Source organism: Enoplosus armatus, chromosome 3 (genome assembly GCF_043641665.1).
Source record: "Enoplosus armatus isolate fEnoArm2 chromosome 3, fEnoArm2.hap1, whole genome shotgun sequence".
Lineage (NCBI taxonomy): Eukaryota > Metazoa > Chordata > Actinopteri > Centrarchiformes > Enoplosidae > Enoplosus > Enoplosus armatus.
The window spans coordinates 15,260,688-15,275,362 of NC_092182.1; positions in this window are offsets into that span (position 1 = coordinate 15,260,688).

Here is a 14,675-nt window from a genome sequence, read left to right on the forward strand (position 1 = left end):
TAGTCAAGCAGAAGTAAAAAGTTGCATAAAATGAGACAACTCACCCAGGAGAGACTACAAACACAGAGCAGAATTTGAATTTGAAGTTAATTACACAGTCACAGATGAAAGTGCTATAACATTAATAATATCTGTAAAAGTATGCAACTGTATGCTCAACTGATAATGAGATGTAATTTATGCGAAACTGAGTGATGAATATTTTACTAGCCGGCTTTTTTTTTTTTTTTTTAATCTCAGATGTAAGTGTGAAAAATCACTAGCCAGAGTCTGAATCCAGCATCAGGGAGAGCGCCAAATAGCGCTGCTGGGCAGGTGCCTGGAGTTCCATTTGAGCAATGCAATTATGAAAATTGGAGTTATGCAGATGAACAAAAGGATTGCTATTGGGAAATGTGTTGTTGTCCTCTATTCTTGTCATGCACAGTCTAAGAGAAATACAACAGAAAACTAAAACCCTGTATCTATTTGTGTGGAACAGGTTTAACTTGAACGTCTCTTATATGTCCATGGTCTTATTGACCCAATCAAGTTAAAAGAAAAGAAAAATAGATTCCAGGCAGTTGCCATGCTTGGCAGTGCTTAGCTCTGCAAACAATCCAGCAGCAAGGTCAAACTGCTTACGGCACTTTATTAGTCTCTGAATTAGGTTTCTTTACTCTTATAATGGAACAATCTATCTTTTCTCTCCCTGTTGTTTTAAGTGAAAGTAAACTGTTAAACGTCTTAACACTAAATTGCTTTTATACGGTCGGTATCCATTTTGAGTTGAACGTTTAACCCCACAGGTAGAACGCACACTGTGTATCTGATGCCACGCACTATGCAGAAGGCTATTGCCTTTGCACTTTAAAATTAAAAAACAAATTAGTTCAGTTGACTCATGCATATGAATTTTATTTGTAAAAAAAAAAAATCAGAATCTTGCTAATGTCTACACCAAATGCAAACATGACGTTGGATCCTATCAGTGAACTTATAGACAGTTTATTCCAAGACTAATTAAACCTGCTGAGGTGGCGAGTGTTGGCCTGATGCAGAATTTTATTATAATAAACAAGGACACATTTTTAACCTTTCAAGTGAGGACGGCAGTGGTAGATATTCCATTTCTCTACATTTCTTCTGCCCTTTTCCTGCTCGATTGAATTAAATTCAACATGTTCAAAACAGGTGGACTTCTATTAACTCCAGGGGACTGAGGAGGTCTGGAAAGATGACCTGACACACTTTTGTCCCTCTGTTCGGAGGTACTGTTGCTCATTTTGATAACGTAAGATAACTTCTGTAGGCTTCATCCTTTGCAGTCAAGTGTGACACTACTGCAGACATACTATTTCTGTATATAGGAGATGTGTGAGATGGAAGGAGGAAAATCAATTTACCATCAATGCACCCTCACAAGTCTTCTTTATGTGCCTTGAAAGGTCTTATACTGTTGTATTAGTGTGGCGGCCTGGTTGTAATAATGAAATCGAATTAAAATGTATTTGTGTGACCTTTATGCGACACATAATTTACCTTTGAACTATCATGCAGTTACAAAACTACAGAACAAGAAATGGTGACCCAGTATTTGTTATATTTGAAAAGTGTTGGACATGTTTAAATATATAAACAGACAACACATTTAATCATAAAGCTTCTTTTACCACGACGCTGTTATCCTTCGTGGAGCGACTATCCAGACACCTTCATTTGTTTGTTTTGCAATGAGAGCTTTGCAGACGAGCTCCATTCAGTCTCCCCCACCTGAATCATTGCTGGATTGATGCATGCTGAAGATCATTTTCTGAGCTACTCGTCTGTGTAGTGGCTCACATCCAGCGCACGCTTTGTTTTAGGTCCCAGAGAAAAAGATGGATCCAAATCCAAGAGCAGACAAATAGGAGCGTTCCCTACCTGGATGCCAGGATTCTGCCTTGAATCTGATTTAACTACATTATCGAATGCACAGCGTGGACTGAAAATAAATCAAGCTTTATTGTGTGGAGGAGATAGATACATGTCCCGCGGGAGAACAGCCAGTTCAAAACATGCACAGGAATTTCAAATTAAAGCGACTACACTAAAGTGCTGCAGTTTTCAATAGCGAGGAATGAAGCATGTTTCTCTAAATTATGTTGCCCAGATGTTTTGCATTTGTAAACTCAGCTCTCAGGAAAAAAACCTCAGTTGAAGCAGAAATATATTTGCGATAAGGAAGGCCGACAAACACATTTTATCTAGTTTTTAAGTCCCTTTCATGGCAGAAATCATGCATTGAATATCTCCACCACACTGCTGCAACAAACATAGTGGCTTACTCTGCAGATATATGATACAGGCCTGCATACAGAGTATGGATTCAATGTAAACGTGTGACGGCAGGCCTGACAGTTGAAAAAACAATACACTCCTGACACTCCCCAAGCCTTTGCTTTATCGACCAACCTCCCTCCGCAGTCATTGCGGAGTCTATAATAAAAATGCATCAGATGCATCCCCCTGTCCTCAGCAGAACGTCACTCAGGGGACTGCATGTAGACCTTTATGAGAGCTAATGACCCACGGCTTTTAGAGTCACACAACCATCAGCATAATTAGGTTCAATGTCTGCGCTCAACCTTTCGTTTATGTGTCCTTGAAAGCAAAAATGGCAAGAGATATTGACAATGAACAGAATTTGTATATTTTCAGGTGATGTCGCCAACAACAGTCCATCCACCCTGTAGAAAGGATTTCAGTTCCCTCATTCACTACAATTCAACTTTGAGTAACACTTGACTTCACCTATTTAGCATATATGGTGTGAGTAGACACTTAATAACTTGTTTAAAATACACATTAATGTAGTCTCAAGCAGACATAAGAACACTTAGTGTTTTAAGTTTTTAACTTCCCCTTAAGCATCCATAAGTGTGTATAAACAGTTAATGAATGATTAATAACACAGTGTAACATAGCTGTAATGATACTTATAATACACACATGTTATATTGTCAATCATTCATCAACTGTGTATATATATAAGTTATGGATGTTTCAAAGGAAGAGTTAGACTTATTGACAAATCCATTAATAAACATTATATCAGCTCACAATTACATTATAATGTGATATACTACTTATAAATGCTGGGTTAAAATAAAGTGTTACCAAACTGGGTAACAACGCACAACACAAAGTCAGTGTAATTCAATCAATTCAAGTATGTACTTAGCTCCACTATAAGGAAAAATATGTACAATATAATAAGTATTTACTGGAAACTGTGGATTCTCAAATCACTTAGCCATCTTTTATGTTTTCATTGAAGTTGTTGACACTGTGTTTGCACAGTATATATTAATACACAAGCTGTTCTACCACGTTCATAAAAGGTATTTCTTCCCTCTTTGTGATCTAAATTTATAGGTAAAATAATGAATTATGGATGTGATCCCTTGTGAGTGGTTAAACCTCCCCCAAACACAATGCATATGTAACAACAATTAGCACCTCATACTAATCTGGGAGTTGCAAAGTTGTTTCGAAATGCAACAATCTGTAAAGATCATTGTCTCATTTGTTTATCGTATTTCCTTTCTGGCTCAAAAAGTGTTAAAAAGCTGTTGCTAAAGGTTTACAGTGAAGCAGCGAGGTTCAACAAAATAACAAACAACTCTAAATATAGAATATAACATTATTTGTTATTTCAGTGCTGAATTTTAGTGAAAAGATGTGCCACTAGGATGAGTTAATACTTTCAGTTTAACTTGTTTTATTGATTTTAGTCAAGTGCAAATTATTCTTATTTTCTTGATACTGATGAATTACCAGCTTGTTCTGCCTCGTTTCAAGATATTGACCCTTGTTTAAAGTGCAGTAAAAACAATTAGACCTCTTCCTTCTACCAAGATTTTTCACTTATTCAAGAAGAGTATGCAGTTCTGCAAATGAGACCAAATTATTTAAGATCCACTTTTGCACTTCTGGAATGACAAGCAGCCAAAATCAAGAAATGTGTTCCAACCCATATGACGCCAGATGTTACAGTAGATGTAAATGTTGAGCCACAGCAAAGAAAACACTGTTTTAGGATGTAAATATAAGCATACTGTCTATAGATTTCATCAAATCCATCGAAAACAGATGTACAGTAGCATATATGCAATGAAATGCAATCATTCTGGTGGCAATGGACGCTGACTGCATGTACAGTCATTTCTGTTCTATTTCCAAACATCTTCTCATTAGTTTTGAATTGTGTGGATAAATGTTTTCACCACCGTTGAGCTTATGTTCTTTCCATTCAGCACTGTCAAATTAACTCAGCGAGGCTGTGGGTGGTGACATAATTTCAACAGTTTGCAGCGAATTCAAAGCTGGACTCAGATGCTGACAGAAAGTCAGAGTAATGGAGGAAACTGAAAGGAACTCACTGCCCAAACAGTAATGAGAATAATGCTTAGATGGGTGCGTTTTAAAATGGCAAATACTATAAACAAGTTTCTGGACAGGCCTGAAACTATAACTTTACACTTTCAACATTTTGGTAGCCTCACACTTCATTTTCCATTTCACATGTCAGATCAGTATTCAGCTAAGAATCGTCATAATTTCATTCAGACACTATGATATACATTGTTAAGTAACGCTGACACCCCTTTTAGTGATTATCCTGCCATAGAGGTCGACATAAATGGAGCTGAAATAATCACTACATTTACCGGAGGGTTTTGGTCTCCTCTTTGAATACACCTAAATGGTTGTCTGGCTGATTATGTCACATTGGGTGAAAATTAAAGTTCATTTTAACCTGGCATATTTCCCATAAATGGCGTGCTAACTTTGCACTCACCACCTATAGAGATTTGGGGAAATGAGGGAATGCACAAAAAAACGTATGTCGGGGCAAGCTGAGCAAGCCCCCATCCGCTTTCTAAATAAACATGAATCACTGAATCATTTCAAACAGAGTCTCTGAGTCGAGAGTAAATACTGAGAGTAGCCACCTGGAATGGCCATTATGATATCATAATTATTATAATTATTACAATATATTGTAATAATTACAATGTAAGCCTAGCTGGAGACAAGAACCCACATACAGGCATGTTTTTACAGCATGGCTAATCCACACTCTGAATACACAAATCCTTCCAAGATAATAGAGCCGTGATGTGTGACTCTTTCACAATCTGAATAAAACTCCAAGTCTACCTGTCTGAAAAAAGGGACACCTGTATGTCAGTAGTTAATCAGCTACAATAACACAAAGTAAAAATCCCCAAGATAAAGGCGTTAGCATTATGGGAAAACAATTCCCAGAGGAGCCCCCAATAAAGTTACGATAATGAATTGACTCCTTCTTTGTTTTAAGGCTACTGTCTCTCTCTCACAAAAAGTATATTTGTGTGAAAGAAAATGGTTGACGTTCTTCTTCCCGTCTTCTTCTTGAAACAAATCTGGATGAGTCGTCCACATTAAACTAAATACTTAACTTGAAAAATAAATATTTTGTTAGGCTAAGGGGACCTTCGTCGTCAACATTACAATAAATAACATGTGGTTGAGGTTAAGGAACGATCGTGGTTGTGCTTTGAAAAAACCCCAACAACGTTGATTTGAGATTGGAAACGGGAAACAAACCGTGTTAAAGTCTGATGTCCATCCACCTCTACCTCCTTCCTATGTGGACATTGGGGCTCTACAGCGACGTCACCTGACGTCCCCCTTTGCTCCCATCATTATCACTACTTACATGAACACATGTCGTTTTCGGGAACTTGCTGAATCGACTGATGCTGTCATTCATCTGTTTCAATCTGGAGGTTGTCTGCTTAACAGTCTTCAGCTGAAGACAAGTATCTAACAGGGAGTATGCTCGCTCTCAGTCCAACAGTAGTTCAACTGACTTTACACACAGTTTTGCTACACATGAACACTTAGACCACCAAGAAAAGGGACAATGTGAGCCTAATAATATGAGTTTACTACTTAACCTAACATCCCACAAGAAATGACAATAACAACAGGGGATTTAGATTAGAAAAATACTCTTAGTAGCTAACACAGATCCAGATCCAGGCTGTACAGGTTTGCCGCCTCCTAATATTTTGTACTCTTGTCTTGACAGCTGTGTTGTTGTAGTGGAAATTTTTTCACTCATCAGCCCACACATTTCTCCAGATATCTCATTCCCAGGATGTCTCCCTGTAGCTGAGAGCAAGAATGATGCAAAGGTTATTGGACTTTTCATCTTGCGTGACGTGACATGACTGCACCGAGCCATGTACTGATGGAGTAAGAAGGTCAAATGGTACCTTCGTATATTAATATCAGTCATAATGTGTAAGCAGCTCTAACTCATTCTGCCCCTTTCTTGCACTAGTTATGAGTAAGTTGGGAGTTTGGAAAAGGATGGCTGTATTTTGAAGCTCTACAGAAGTGACAAGCGATGCTGCCAGTGTCTCGGTAATCACGCTCCCTCCTCCAAATTTGTCATCCAACCCCACACTCTCCTTCTTTTCCAGCACAAATGAGTGCACACGCAAGGAAGTGCTGCGATCTGCTCTTGCTTCTCAAACTCTGTTTTTTTTTTTTTTTGCACTACAGTGACACCGCTGGTTCCCTCCAACAAATCCGAGTGAAATATCCACGCCACGTCATGATGCACGACTTGTATTACGGTCGAGAATAAAAAGGTAATTACTGTGTAGTACAGAGATGTCATAAATAAATGGGTCATAATGTGCCATTCATCTCATGCTGGCATGTGTTGATCACAGTGAGGCTCAAATCTCCTTAATGAGCAGAGTTAATGCTTGCCAAAGTCATTGTGACTGCGATCACTGAGTGAGGCTATTACTGTGTCTAATGAAGCTGATTTGGTTCTAGTGGATCCCACAATATTCTACTCCAAACTGTTATTCTTTCTCTAGAAAATTAAAAATGTCGCTTATTGTACTGTTTTACATGCAGAAATGCTTGTTACATGGGATCCACTGCAGAGAGCTGCAATCCTCCTGCGTGCGTGCTGAAGTGTCTGAAAGCTATTCCTGTGTTGACTATCCCCCGGTGAGAGCTTGTAATACTGAAACGCAGAGAATTTGCAACAGAACCACATTAGATTGATGGTCCCTTCTCTTTGGTGCATGTTTCATTCCCCCCGTTGTTTGCCACTAACAGCAAGGCTACATCTCGGTGTAATTTCCATGTGTATGGGTGAAGTTTTGCAAGTCTAATTTCTGCCCTTGAATTGAATTACACAAAAAAAGGCGGCCACAGCCATACAGTGTATTTGCATCTGGATCATTTAATATTTCACCGTCAAGGCTCGTTAATCTTGCCCTTGTTTCATATACAAATTGTGCTTCAATAATGCGGAGGGACAGGAACAAGGAGATATAAATCAAGGGGGTAATACTTTCGATTAATCACACATCCAATTTTTTTTAATCAACAAGAGAAAACAGAAAAAAATTAACAACGGATTATCCCTGTTTCGGCTCCTGCTTAAGATAAACTATGCAGTGGGATTCAGTGGCAGGTTGGTTCAAACGGCACACACAAACACTTTCATTTGTCATTCTCTGCTTTAGATAATCACACACTGTGCAAAGATGACAGTAACATAACAGCAGCCTTACATTTAGACCCTTTAGCCAGCTCATTTAGCGCAGCACAACACCCACAGCTTAATTAGCTCTTTCAGTATCATCTGCAGTTCTGAATGTTTTCACAGCATCTTTTTGATGCTTGGCTGAAAGACACATTTTCTCCGTAAATTAGCGGGATACCAATCTAATCATTTTTATATCTTGGGAGTTTTTTTTTTCTCACTTTAGCGGGCAGTTAGCTGTGATCTGACGGCCTACATTAAAGCCTATGCTGTGACTGCACAACACTAACAGTGTGACAAGTGTGAGGCACTAATTGTGGTGACGATTAATGAGCGAGGTAACATGATTTCTTTCATTGAGCACGATCCTGTGGAAATCAGTTTAGAACCAAAGTGTTTCAAGCTTTTCCTTGTTGTGATAATCAACATATTGATCTTTTTGTATCTTAAAAACTCAAATCAAGACTCATCAAAGAGGGAGCATTAATTCCTGCTTGGTGGATATCTGAAATTATTCCAGTTTTATACAACTTTGATTTTACTTTTGTAGTTTTGTCCATGATTTTGATTGGTTATGATAACATTATCAAGTTAATTGCTCAGATCCACAAGGAACACAAGTGGTCTGATGATCAAACTAGTTTTAAACAAACCCCCAGATTAGCCAAATTAATTAGAAAGTGAAAATGAAGACCAGTTGTAAAAATATTACCCAAACTCTCTGTTGTAAACATCCATCACAGATTCAACTTTCCATTTTGATCTACTATACGTGCCGTAGTTGTGCACACAAACCGTTCTCCAGTGCAGTGCAGGATTATTAGCCTAACCCTTTCAGTTTTACCTTCAAATAAAGTGGTTTATATGCTCATCAGCCAAATGTCACCAATCCACATGTCAAATTCAGTTTTCTGTTCTGCTCTCATCGTTTGCAGCGAGCTAACATGTGTAAAGCTAATACCCGCCGATACGTCACCACTTCCTGCACGTGCTTCACAATAAACACATTGTGAGTGAGGGCAGTGGGAGGCCTTCACTGTCAAACCGGAAATGTTGAAAATGACTCATTGGTTTTCTCATTTGCTCTTCCTGTGAACCTTACCGGCTATGTAAAGACACAGGGAATATAGTTATAAACAAATAAGTGAATGCCAAGCTGTTCTTACCGTATAAGCTGTTGTTATGATGATAAATATCGATGAGAAACACACATGTGTTGTTAGTGTTTATGTGCCCAGGTAAATCCTCTATAATCTTTCCAGTTCTGTCACTGTCTACCTGTTCCTTTGTACCCACAGTGGCAGATTTGTTTCAGTATTTATTTGTTATATGCTAATAATGCATTGTATTTTCCTCTGCATTTGATTATGCACATTGGAAACATTCCCAGGCTCATTAGTTGGTTGAGATAAATCTACCCCACCATGTTTTGGTATTAATGTGATTCTCAATTGCTTTATCTCACATCAAAGCTGAGGAATTGGCCTGATGATAAAAGGTTTCTCCGAAGAAACTTATTCTATTGACTTTAAAAAAAGACAAGTGTCTCTCTGGAAAATTAAACATGATTATTAATTACACTCATTAATTATTAACATTAATGAGTCTATTGTTTGAGCCAACACCAGAGATGAGGTTAAGGTTTGTGTCCATTAGCTGAATATGACAAACATCTGAATCTGCCCAACAGGCCTTCTGTATTGTGTTATGATAGATGAAAAGTAGAAAATGAAAATTGGACTACTCCACAAAGGTTGTGCAATACTTGACATATGGAACAGCCCCAGAAAAGTATCAAAGTGGCAACTTAATCACATTATAAATAAGACAGACTTATATACTTATAGTGTAGACTTATATACTATATATACATACTAATCTGTTTGCCAGATCACATCACGCATGACTACATTTGCAGTAAATACTGTCATATATGCTTAGACCTCCACAAAACACAACATAGTTGTTGTCATCAACATCAACATCAACACATAAACATAAACAAAAGGGTATTTTTCCAAAAAACAAGGTTGCCTGAATTCATCTCTGGCAAGGCTACTGTTGAATAATCCTGTCAATCACTGAGAAGAACGGGAAGATTGAATGCCTAATCAGCTTGCTGGAATGAAAAAAGAAAACAACAACGAAAACAGAACAAAGCAAACGACTTGAGATAAAGTCCAGCACACAACCACCAGTGGAGTGTCATTGTTACACTTCGGCTGTTGTACGGATTAAACAAATGAGAAATAAAGTGTTAATTCATGAGCTTCAGAGGTGCCCATAGGCAGATTTTGTTCCCTTTGAACAGAGCCAGCCAGGCTAGCTGTTTCCCCCTGTTTCAAGTATTTATGCTACGCTAAGCTAGCCAACAGCTGGCTCCAGCTACATGTTCACCATACACACATGACAGTGGTATCGATCCCTTAGTATCGTTGGTCTGAAAACCCATTCAAGCAGAATAATAGAGTAATGCTACAAAACGCCATACCTCTGATTGTTGAACAATAACTTTTCAGTGACAGTGTTCAGTGTTCAGATAAAACCACTGTATCCAGCTTATATAAGAAAAACTATTTCTCATATTATTGGACACAAAACAAGTCACAGCAATGTCATAATTGCAGAAATACTTGTATCTTGTAGCTGCTATTTGCTTCTTTTTTTTTTTATTTTTTTTTTTACTTTTTTAACTTTAACTTTCTGTGACGTACCATCCATTATTTTCATGGTTCTAATGGCAAATCAAAACTTATATTTCTGCTCATGTTACTGGGATCTATTGTCTGACTGAAAAAGGAATCCCCTAATTGGCACCAGTTTAGCCAAAAAGACATAACAGAAATCACCTGAGACAGATTTCTGACTCATGTAAAGTACCAGAGGCCCCGCTGTGGTCCTGGCTGCTTCCCTTTAAGATACACAGAGCAGTCCATTTTTATGTACCAGAGTTCAAATGACAGACACAAACACACTTTCTTTGTGTTACTTTGTGCGATTTGTTGGTTTGTTCCTCTGCTATTCAAATAGAGTCACATAGCGGCTGTATGAGGGAAAACAGCAGCCTTATATTTAGACCCTTTAGCCACCTCATTTAGCACCACACAGCGGCCAAAGCTTAATTAGCTCTGTCAGCATCATCTTCACGTTTTCACTGCATCTTTGAGTAAAAGACACATTTTCTCTGTAATTTAGTCAGTTACTCATCTAAGCATTGCTACAGGCCGCGCTGTCTGTATCTCCAGTCTACCTCACCAGCTCATTGTCCACTGGATCCTGTCATGCCCGTCTTCATGCCCTTAGTGCCATGATGCCCACCGCAGGGGGGATGTGGAGTGTAACTTCAGTTGAGTCACAGCAGACATGTGGACGTGGTGAAACTAATAACATAATTATTTGCTGCACTGCATTGCGGTAATTATTGGAACAGAGCCGTCATTGTACCTGTTATGACAGGTCAAAATGTCTGTTGTGAAAAAGGTCCATGAATGTGAGAAACAAGAGTACTCTGATGCTAGCAATGCTGTCATGCGATCAGGATTTATTATAGAAAGCGAAATGACAAGACGGACAGACTTTTGGAAGGGAAGAAAACAGAAAGAGATGATGTTCATCAAGCTAACCAAAACATAAAGGAGCCTATGTGGCTCTTGGGTTCACTACCAGTGTAGCAGAAGAGCTGTGTGTCTTTTATCTGTATGGGCAAAGTTAAAATCATCAATATTTTTTTTGTATATCAAATTACATTTTCAGGTGTAGCTGCAGCTCCCCTCGGCTTTACAGTTTCAGCTCATTGTTTGTCCGTCCCACAAATAATTTAATGTTTTGGTTCACTCTTGCTGCTCTCATAGTGTTGCAGCAGGCAGCTGTTTTCAGTGAAAACGCTCTGATAAACCCCCTGTGCACAACCTGCTCACCGCCTAACAGCAGACAGACACACCAGGCACAACGACTAGCTGGTGAACATAGTGGAGCCTTTAGCAGCTAAAGAGACAGATATTTCTCGCTGGCCACAGCAGCGATTTTGTCAATGAGCAAACTACGAATCCTGAGAGTTATCTTTTTTCTTTAATTTGGAAATTGAGGAAGTATTTTAGGCCGTACATTCTGAACAAAAACCTCTAGATTGGGCTTGATGGATCTCAGAAAAAATTGTGTCTATGTAAAAAATGGAAAAGACATGAAAAATATAAAGAGGACATGTTGTCAGTGTCTTCACAGGTAATTGCCTGCTGAATGTGCTGATATTTAGTTGAATGAACCTCGTGAATCCTGGTGTTCCAATTTAATTTCTCCCTAAGGAGGTTCAGAGTTAGAAAACACTGCTTATGTATCTGCTTGTTCCAAAGCTTCAGCACACTGATACTGAGTGAAATATTCAACTCAAGGACATTTTTCATGACTGCACCCTTACATCAAATAGAAAATCCCAGATATCTTGTGCCTCATTTTGTACAAACTTCAACATGTTTGGTATCTTTTGGGGACCTCTGGGTCTTTAGAAGGATTTCAAAATAAAAGGTCTGTTAGTACTGGCCAAACAAGTAAACAACATGCATGTGTAATGATGGATTGTCCAAAGGGTCGGTTGTGTTACAAATGTTAATGTCTGATTGAGAAAAACATTAGTGGCTGGTCACTCTCTGGGAGTGCTGATATTTTCTGAAGACTCAATCAAATAAGCAGTGAAAAATCAAGCATTTTCAAACTCACTTTATGCTCCACTAGTACAGCAAATGTTGCCTCACTAATTTGGAGACAAAATCTGTTACAGGGGGATAGTGATCAAAATGTGGAAGCCACTCACAATGTCAGACATCAAGGCTCCATTCACACCTGGTACTGACATGTGATCAGGATACAATATCTGGATAATGACGTCCAATCCACGGGCCTCATTTACAGTACACGTGGGGCCAGAGGTATAAACGACGCATACACACAAAAAAACATGCATACGCCATTTGAAACACATAAAACGGTATTCATAAAAGAAGAATGTGCCGTGCAAATGTGCACACCTCAAGCTTACTTCAGACCAGGCGTACACACGGTTCTCTCATATTTTTCATAGGTGTAAATGGCATGTTACGTTTACTTTGGGAGCCAAAATGAAGAGTAGTGGATGCAGCATTAAGATTTATCAATATCCTACTGAATTCAAATTCATAGTATGACTGAAAAGATACAATTCATGCATCCACAATGATGGATATTGAGATCTCTCCACAATGAGGCAGAACCATGGATGTATTATACAAACTGGACGCCAGACTCAAAGATGGAGCCAAAACAGTTGCAGTACTTTTACACTGAAATGTTATATATTATATTTTGATGAAGTTGATCTGTTGATGGTGCCACAAACAACGTGCCACAGATCTACCGGTCCTATTCTTCAAAGTATAGCTGGTATCCTTAATTGATTACCACAGCATGTGATGTTCAGTAAGGTTATGGGTTAAACATGCAGAGAGTAAAGCAACTTTTTCTGATGTATATTGAGCATTTTCTTGCACAAAACATGATAGCCATCTTAATCATAATGTATTGCTTTTAAGGAACTGGGAATATGATAATGGAATGTAGAAATGCAGAAAATGACTCCAGACTCCCTGCTGTATTGTGTCACTTTTCACACCAATGTTACACCTATAGACAGGAAATAGTGTTCAGCTAATCTTTTCTAAACTGCTCTGAATCAATTAAACAGCATCTGACTCTAAAACAACCTTTAGATAAAAGCTGTTGGATGGACATTTGTGATATTCAGTCTTTGGTGATACATGTCTTTTTGTCTTTTAGTCTCACTGAGGGTTGATAAACTACAAATTGTTGACATCATTTAATGTGGTTTGTTAGAAAAGATAGCAATGATGTGACATAGTAGCCAGAATGAACTTAAAAGGCTGTTGCCACACGATGGCTGTTTCCCACTGGGAGGTAAAGCTGATAGATGTCTGGATAACATTTTATGATGAGATAATGTTTGCAGTGTCATTCCAGTCAAAAGTGATTGGGGGGTGTAAATAGCTTTCATACATGGTAATAATGTCCAACAGTCCCCATAATGTTCTATCACTTCTCACTGGTGTGCTCTCTAGGTGCTAATAGTATAAACTTACACTTTATGTTGTGTCCATGGGAACGCAACAGGAGGAGATGGGACAAAGTTGCTAACAAAATCTAAATGACAAGTTATTTTCTGTAAAGGTCACCATCACCTGGAATCACAGTAGCATGAAGGAGTAGAGCAATTTTCCTTGGTAAACTTGATACAGCCCATTACATTTAGCGGAGGCAGCAGGAAGCTAATTTATAATATTTTGCGAGCTGCAAGTCTGTCTAACAGTAACAGGTGTGTGAGTTGGATGTGTTGAGCTGAAAACAGCTTGTGTGAGTTTCCTGAAGCAGCAGATGGAGAGCGGTTTTCTCCGAGTGTGCTGGGTCATATGCAAGCATGATTATAGCGACGACAGCGGGGAAGCGGAGGATCGGTGGAACCTGTTTTAAGCCCATTTTATATAAGCATGTCAGTATTTATCGGCTGATTCGAGCATTAAAATCTGGTCACGAATACAATGAGTCATAGGGAAGAAGCTGTAAGTGCAGCTGGCCAGATTTAGATCATTACTTTAAGTTATGGCATGATGCTGTAGTGGTAATTGCAGTATAATGGGCCATCAATGTAAATGAGGATGTTGGTAATTGTAGCTGTCTGGCTGAAAATACACAACAAGAAAGTAAGTTCATTTTCTATTACTGGTAATAAAGATATTTTTTCAGTTTTCTTTTTTTCACTGGTTGACTTTCTGTAACTTTACATGTTTTTATTAAAATAAATGACTCATATTCATCCCACCAACAAGATGAGGACTTTAGGTTAGATAAATATGAGCCCAGATGAGCTCAAGGAAACTGCTTCGATGTAGACGTTTCAAGGTGCTGTGTTTGATTATGATTTGGGATTCATTAGGACAGGTCACTGTTTTTAGCCCGGTTTAATCAGGAGAAAAATAGCCGGCACTGCATGTATCAATTAAAGAGCCAAACAGTCCATTTATATGAGCATCAACACAACCAATATGAG